Below are 8488 nucleotides of genomic sequence, written 5' to 3'. Positions count from 1 at the left end.
GAGGGAGACAGCATTTTGTAAACTAAATTAAAACTGTAAATATTGCATATGCCTTTTTTTGAAATGTAGGGGATAGAGGAACATTTAGTATATTACCAACTTTTCATTTGCTAGTTTGAAGTTGCAGTATGAACATGAACCATTGGTATAGAGGCATGACTACTCTAAGTATAGAGAGCTACTTAAATACCGTCATACACTGTATTGCAGGGCCCATATATTCAGTCCTACGTACCTGGGGGAGTCACATAGCAAATACCGCCCGAGTCCTAGTCCCAAGACTATATCAACACTTTAGGACATTTTATACATTTTTATAAAGTATGTCTATTATACACTGAAATTGACCTTCAAACTAACGTCGTACGCTCTATGCACTGCTGTGATGTGTAATTTTAGAAAAGTAAAACTTTTAAAAAACGTCCAGGGGGGATCACTTTACATTCAACTTTGTCTTGCAATACAATCCTCTGTTCTAAGAGTTCAGCATGGAAGCAGGAAGACGCTTGCATTGCCATTAAATATATTCTTAAGACATTGAATTTTTTGGTCTTCCTCTAAAAAAGCCTCATTTTTAGTAATGCATTATTCTATAGTGATATATATCTATATATTTATATATAATTTTTTCTCCAAAAAAAAAAAAAGAAAGAAAAAAAACAAGTTCACACCTCCAATGAACTAGTGTAACCTCTTCAGGACTATCAGAGAAGATAGGCACTGGGGATCCACCCATGGGAGAAAAAGGTCTGCAGCCCTCCATCATGTGCCAAGGGAGCAGCGAGATGACATGACGTTCTGCTGGTCAAGGGCAGCAGTTTTAGGTGACACCTGTGAGAATCGACACAACACTGGTATTTTCAGAACACTGAAAACGTAAGCGTAGTCTTGTCAGGAGTTTTCCAACACGTGACATGGACTGTGAGATTGTTTTCCTTCTTTTTTCTTTTTCCATTAACAATGCAGGGCCCGAAATGCCTCTTTTATCAGTTTCTTTCCTCCACCCCCCGTCCCGTTTTTTGTTGTACTGTAGTTCAGGAAAGCCTCGGTGGCCCACACCATAGCATTATAGTTAAGATAATAAATAACATTTTTAAAAACTCTGCTAAACCGGTGACCACCCTTGAATTGCTGGCATGCCTAGGTGAGTTTTTGGTGAAAGAAATGCAAGCTCAAGATTAAGGACAGCAGAGACATTTGAGCTTGTAAATAGGATCAAAGGCTTTCGCAACTTGAAGTACCTACAGAAACATCTACATAGGGAAGATTAAACAACTCTGTTAAAAAGAGAGATTCAGCCCCTGCCCCAACACCTCCCCTCCCACCCCCAATACCCAATACAGTTGATGATTTCCAAAAGTAGGCTGCTTTAGTTACATATAATTATTTATTAATCCATCTTCAACGTCCAATCACAAATTTCATTCCCATAGAGAAATGTCAGCCCCACACTGGGCTCTGTCTGTGAGTAAACACGCAGGAACCTGGATTGGAGTCCAACAAGCAGCTGTGTACTGGGACCAGTGGAGTAAGGCTGATGACCACTCTGGCGCCACATTCAGCAGAGATACACGGAGGTCCCGCCGGCCCCCAACCCTGCAAATCCGGCTTCACCTGGAACTGAGGTAGGACTGTGGTAGTTTTGAGTGTATGCCAGTAAATACCAGATTTTACCACTTTAATGGGTATTGGTAGAATCTCGAGCATGCCGAGGGACAAACTGGCTTTGCCAAAATGAACGTCAGAAGAAATTAAGACACTGGCCACAATTTAAAAAGGCCAATGAAAACATCCCATTTTCTTGAGAATTACTTCTTCGGCAAATTGTGTTAAAACAACGGAACAAAACACAACACAAACAGCACAAGGATGAATGCCCCCTATGGGAACCAGTGAGGGAGGCGGCCGTTCTTGCCTTGGTTTCATGTCTAGTACAGCCGCAGATGTTTACAACAAAGTAATTGCTCAGGTCCCAAAGAACAATTGTAAGCAGCTTCAAATGTTTATAAAATGCTGAGCCTCTTCTTTTCCATGTGATTCTCTGATGTGTGATGTTGTGGTAATGAAGCCAGGCAGGTCTTCACTCTGAAAAAGACAAGAAGTCAGTCAGTAGTGATTGTCAGGAGAACAAGATGATCCTTAGAGTGAGAGAAAGACCCTTCTTAACCTGCCTTTCTAATCTGTGACTTTCATAAAATGACGCACTTTGGGAAGCAAACATTTATTCAATTCCCTCTTCCAGAAACAAGTTTGATGGGTACACTCCTATTCAGTTTGCCTGGAGGCAGAACTATTAGGTTTAGAGTGACTTGTGAGGTCCAGAGTGAAGCTCACATTTTCAATTGAAGAAAACTATTCACACGTGCTGTTGTGAGTCATTCCATTGAATGAGACATAGAGGCATAACTCTACCCTTTAAAGAGAGGGGCTGTGCGACCTGGCAAGGGCCCCTCTAACTGCCCCTCTTGATGCTTTGAGGGGGAAAACCCACTGCCCTCCTGACAGGGCTGCTGAGAAGACGAGAAAACACGGCACACGTTAAAGTACATTGTAAACTACACCGACTGCCCAAAATGTATATCATAGTAAGAAAGAGGGAGAAGTAATGAGTCCTGCTCTCAGGAATTTGGATCATGTACCCTATTCCTAAAACAACCCAAGACTTCAAAAGCTCCTGCAATGATGCACTTGATACATACTCTTCATCTACCCAAGTCTCCATGTTCCAGGTTAATTTACTTCCTTGCTGAGTGTGGAGGGGGCATGCCATTGAACCCCAATCAGCCATCGCTGCTACTGCCCTTCCAGACTAAAGACTTTAACCCAGGGGTCCTCAAACTACGGCCTGCGGGCCACATACAAATACAAATATTGTATTTCTTCCTGTTTTGTTTTTTTTACTTCAAAATAAGATATGTGCAGTGTGCATAGGAATTTGTTCATAGTTTTTTTTTAAAACTATAGTCTGGCCCTCCAAAGGGCTGAGGGACAGTGAATTGGCGTTTAAAAAGTTTGAGGACCCCTGCTTTAACCTTTTTCCAGTTTCCAACATTTACAGCATATTCTTACCAGACTTGTTCCTTCTTTAAGGGACAGACTCTGACATTTCATAGCATAGTACCTTTTCATAAAAGTTTAGGCTCTTCAACAAACATGCCAAGTTGCTCATCTCCCCGCTCTCCATTACTCGTGAGCACTGCTGGTCACGCCCTGCCCTAAGCAAGTCATGTTCTTCCTTGCAGTTGTATTTCCATAACCTGCATTTCTGATCATTTAGAATTCTGATCCTAGACACCCACCACCCTCTCTGGTTTACTTCTTTGTAAATCTCATTCTCCGCTGTTCATTTTGAGTTCAGAGGACCGATCCCAGCACGAGAGAAACTTCCAGTGTGTCCCACAACGGGGAGTGAGTGTGTGAAACCTCCCGGGCTCTGTACGCCAGGCAGACAGTCCCCTGGTTCAAACTGAAAGCACCGACTGCATTGTGTGGCCAGAAAAATAAAAGCCTGCACAGACTGGGTGCTGTCAACGTGCAAAGGAAATACTGGTTCTTTCCATGACTGTTTTTAAAATGTCCCTGCAAGGAGGCAGTGCTAAGTGTGTCTTATTATTTTTAAAAAGCATTACTTAGGTCCTTCAAAAAATGTAATAGGCAAACTGTTCTACGAACAAACCTAACAGAAAACAGGACCCAAACTGTCCTTCGAAGGAAAGATGCGTCCTCCAGCTATTTCACTTATTATTATTGTGACTTACGGGTCTAAGAGAGGCTGCACTGAGAATATGAACATTTTAAGATTCGCACACCTTAAAGGCAGGCACTTGCTAAAATGTACCTGAATTTGTCTCTCACTCTAAAATGACTACATTTTGTCATTCAAGCCGTGATTGTGAGACGAATCCACACCACCCCATAGTAATAAATCCAGACCCCACGGATCCACTTAAGGAAAGATTTCTATTCACCGTTTATTTTACACTAATGATTAGCTAAATGTGGCTAAACTGTCTCCTGTTAACTCCATACCCATTTCTTGAAAACAGCTAAAGAAGTTCTTGATTTCCCCCAATTTAAAACACATAGTCATATAAAAGGGGGGTTCATGATTGCTGGAAATTTACTTTCCATTCTCATCTACAAAGTCAGAGAGCCATGGCCACTGTCACTTCGTTTTCAAGGATGCTTTGTTGCTATGAAACAAGTCCTATCACTAGATGTTCGTGAGCTCTCATCAATTTGAACACATACTTTTATTTTCTGAAGTACGATACAATTATCATGACCTTAATTTCTATGCATACCCATTATGAGAGAAAAGAGTTGATAGTGGCAAGGAAATCATTCATTCATGCTTTTATTCATAAAATAACCTTTACAAAAAAATTCTAGTTTGGTGCAGGGCCTCTCTAAGGCACATGGGATATGTATGAGTGAGAGAGTTCCTACCAGAACAGGAGTCCCACAGCAGCCCTTCTCTTGGGAGGGAGTGAAAGCAGGCCTTTGAAACATGTGCAGCACTCTAGAAATGCCTAGACTGTAGAAGATTGCCAGGCTGCGGTTACCAGCAAAGGAGAAAGCTATTCCAAAAGCACAGCAGAAGCGAGGGCTGTCAGCAACCCAGTGATGCAATTTAATGTTGGGACAGTAAGGAACCCAATTTCCCAGGAGGACGAGCTGCACTAAGGCCTCTAAGAAAAGGAAGGGGCAGGGAGAGCCACTGATGACTGAGGTGCAGGCACATGCATGTGTGTACTGTTGCAGGAGGAATCTGCTCATGGTACCTGAGACAAGAGCAAGCAGACTCAGGCCAGTGCGACCAGAAGGAGGATGGCCACCAGCTCCAAGGCAGTTGCTTGGGCATGAGGTGTGCAGTGCTTCAAAGATATTTTTGAATATAGAGATGTGCACTAGAGCAAAGACAACATGGATGCAACCTGTCTCCTCTTAGGATACAGAACAATGGCTTTCCCTGGACGCCTCCTATCACGGCAAAGGGAGAGAACTGAGACTGGCGGGTCTCCTCATGGCTCATGGAACCTCAGTCCGTGCCACCCCGTAGCCTCCACTGAAACATCCGTGGCTTACCACCAACTCCCTGGACATCCTCCCCCACAGGAAGTACCCACGGCAAACATAAATAGAGCTAGCCATCAAAGGTAATCCTTGCTGAGATGCAAAAGAAGGAAAAGGCTGTGGATACCTCCAAATCGGAGTGAGATGACTATTACTTGCTGAGCAAAAGGATTCTGACAAAATCTATGGAAGGTAAATACGAAGAATGCACAGAGGAAAAAGGGATGTTTTAGAAACCTAACTACAACCTGTTAATGTTATGGAAAGAAAGCCGGAGATAGAAGGTAAGTGTCTCAACTGAGATCTAAAACGCCCTCTTCCAAGATGGGTGGGATGCAAATCTCTGCTGCACATGCCAGCAAGGGCTCTGACCTAGGAACACAGGAGGGAATCAGCCACAGGAAAAGGTGGCACGGGAACTACTCAGGAAAGATGTCAGGGCTAAAAGCATTAGCATCAAACCAGGTCTGGAGGCCACCTGGAAACCCTTCTTGAGGGTCACTCCCCCACCCACAGGAAGAAGGGGAGAGAGGCAGGAGCTGGAACCTAGGAATGTGAGCACACTTCCCGTCTTTTTATTTAAAGTAAGTTAAAGAATCCCCTTGCAAATTAATCTGGTTCTTCCAGACGAGGAAATAAAATGTCTCCTAACACTGCTACTGTCCTGATAAATTCAACTTCCATGGAGGGCTTCCTAATGATGAGATTCAGCAAAATTTTATTTATTTGATTATCTATATTCATTCTAATAGAAGCAAAGAACAAATGATTAATTTTAGGATCACTGCACACTGAATATTCATTAAGAGGGGAGACATTCTTTGAACACATTAGGTGCAGCAGCAAAACAAAAGAGAATATAACAAGAAGCATGTGTTGGTCATGAATGCAATTACAGAACAACCTGCACCGATTCTGCTCCTAGAGGCAATGCAGCTAAAAATAAACTTATTGATACTCATTGAATCTATCATATAATTACACACTGTACTATTCTGCAGCTTAGACACTGCTCTGTCCAGAATCCCATTCACAGGAGCATTGATCTACAGTTACTTGATTTAAAACACAACTTTCAGCAAAAAGATTAAAATTGTTCCATATGACAGGTCATCCAGGCTAGCTAGTCCCCACATTTTGTTTTTCTGCTCTGTCACATATGACAAATGATGTTCATATGAGTACAGTCCCAGGTTCCAGTTAATTCCCTGGAGACTACTAATAATTCCACCCCTTTTCTAAAATATTGAAGAGCAATCAGAATGCAAATGACAAGAATAAAGGTGGGGTCCAGTAAAGACCAAACCTTCAATCTGCTCTATTTTACAAGATAGATAGATAGATAGATAGATAGATAGATAGATAGATAGATAACTGAAAAACTTTGCCATTAAAACAAGTGGGAAAGCTCCCTTTCCCTAGGTGGCACAAATGTTAAAATACTAACATTCCACGCCACCTGTCTGCTGGGCTCCATGATTCCAGTCACATTAGTGGAACATTTATTAGTGGATAAATTGGGGTAGTAAATTACTTTACCAACCCTACTTGTGAAACATCAGGTCTAGAATGTAGAGCTCTATGGAGGGCTCCATACACAGCTCCATGGAGGGCTCCACATATAGTCCCATGTAAGGCTCCATGTAGCCCCATATGAAGTTAAGTGCAGAGTTTCATGTGCAGCCCATGTAGACAGTCCCATGGAGGGCTCCACGGCACTGCTGCAGGGAACAGGGTCTCACTGGCCTCACGGTAAGCAACATTGGACCAAATAGAGTACAAATCCATTTAGTAGGTAATATTTTCAGGTATATCCGAATTAATTAGAGTTCTACAGACATGATTTCCATGACAAAATGAAAAAAATATACTTAAAATAAAAATGTATATTTTGGTAGCAACTATGATTACGAAATGAACTCTCTGGTGAGCCCACACCTGTCCTTCAGGCCCATTCAGACCTTTTGTGTTAAACATAGAATTATGGAGGGAAAAATAAACTTTTTCTAGGAATGAGAAATTCCTAGAAAAATAAACCTGATAGTTCAGTATCTCCATACTTTACTGAAAGCAAAACACTCTTAGAATATACAAGCAAAAAAAAAAAAAGTTAAGGTTGGGTGTGATAACGAACAAGCCAGAGATTCTAAGAAAAACGGTTACTAGAACTTTTCTTTTAAATTGGAAAAAAAATCACTTAGAAGGAAAATATGGAAGAACAAGTTTCCCTGGATAAATTGGGGTAGTAAATTACTTTACCAACCCTACTTGTGAAAGAGTTAAAATGTTACATGAGCTCATCACTTCCACTGAGGAAACCATTTCATTCTGAATGCTTGTTATTAAAGAAATTTCCTAGCATCAAGTTGTAACTTGATGTTAATGACACAATATGAAACAGGATGAGACAATGAGAAAACCTAGTTTTCATATAAGGCTTGGGTTAATAAAAGGTATCCCTCCTTTTTTAGCTCCTGTTTAATCCTTCACATAAGACTTTGTCTTAATCCCCAAAGACTAGAGTAACCAGGCCTCCTGGACTGTTAGCTACACACTTCCAATGTCCTCCACACAGTCAAGCTTTCACCCACAGCCACTGTATTAATTTTATATTGCATAGCTTCAGCCGACTTTATATCAGAATACCTAAGTACGCATTTCTTTTCTGTGCTTGTTATTAAAAGGACTGATATGTGCATCCTATAAGCTACTCGTCTATGGCAAGGTTTTCCCACCACACCTGCAAGCAGCAGTGTCCAACATCATAGGAGAAATATTGTTTATTTTTCAGCACAAACGCCCAAGAGGCAACAATGCCTCTCATTGCCAGTGGACCCTTCTGTTCACTTATAAAATGTTAGCCCTTTCTAGGTAAAATCCAGGTGAGGGAGCATCAGTGATTTGCCCCAAACCTCACAGCTGGTCAGCAGGAGAGGAAAGTCCTTAACTTCTCCCAGAACTTTCCTCACTACTCCACTTGGGGCCAACAATGTCAATTTCTGCAAAGGATGAAAAGGGAGTGAGGCTGAGGAGGAGGCCTGGAATTTTCACTTGGGGACCCAGAGTTTAGACATTTACACAGTACCATGAGCTCTTTACACAACTCTTCCCAGCGATACAAAACACTGCACAATGAATCTCTGCTCTGTGCATCTATCTCCCCTGCTAGGCAAAGAGTTGGACCATGCCTGTCCCCAGCATCTGGCACAGTACTTGTTTGGTCCTTACAAAGCTTTGTTGAATTAAATTGAAACAAAAACCCATGTGGTTTATGCCATTTCTCACAGGCAGAAAGGCTAAACATTTTTTTTTTAAAAGGAGAACAAAACTTTAGAACTGTCTGAGACTCAAGAGAAAAGACCTTAAAAGAATGAGAATGGCATTCTAAGACAGAGGTCAGCAAAATACAGCC

At 41.7% G+C, this 8488-nt stretch overlaps 1 protein-coding gene across 1 annotated transcript in view; it reads right to left on the bottom strand.

Moving 5' to 3' along the window:
* Positions 1 to 1368: 1368 nt before the first annotated feature.
* The window catches only part of IRS2 (insulin receptor substrate 2), a 39821-nt gene continuing 32701 nt past the window's right edge, over positions 1369 to 8488 (bottom strand). Inside the window, exon 5 of the mRNA XM_006770708.2 lies at positions 1369 to 2085. The gene's annotated coding sequence lies outside the window, so the exon portion shown is untranslated. The remainder of the gene's footprint in view (positions 2086 to 8488) is intronic.

The sequence above is a fragment of the Myotis davidii genome, unplaced genomic scaffold, assembly GCF_000327345.1.
Source record: "Myotis davidii unplaced genomic scaffold, ASM32734v1 scaffold242, whole genome shotgun sequence".
NCBI classification, from domain to species: domain Eukaryota; kingdom Metazoa; phylum Chordata; class Mammalia; order Chiroptera; family Vespertilionidae; genus Myotis; species Myotis davidii.
This window is presented reverse-complemented; position numbering and strand designations above follow the sequence as displayed.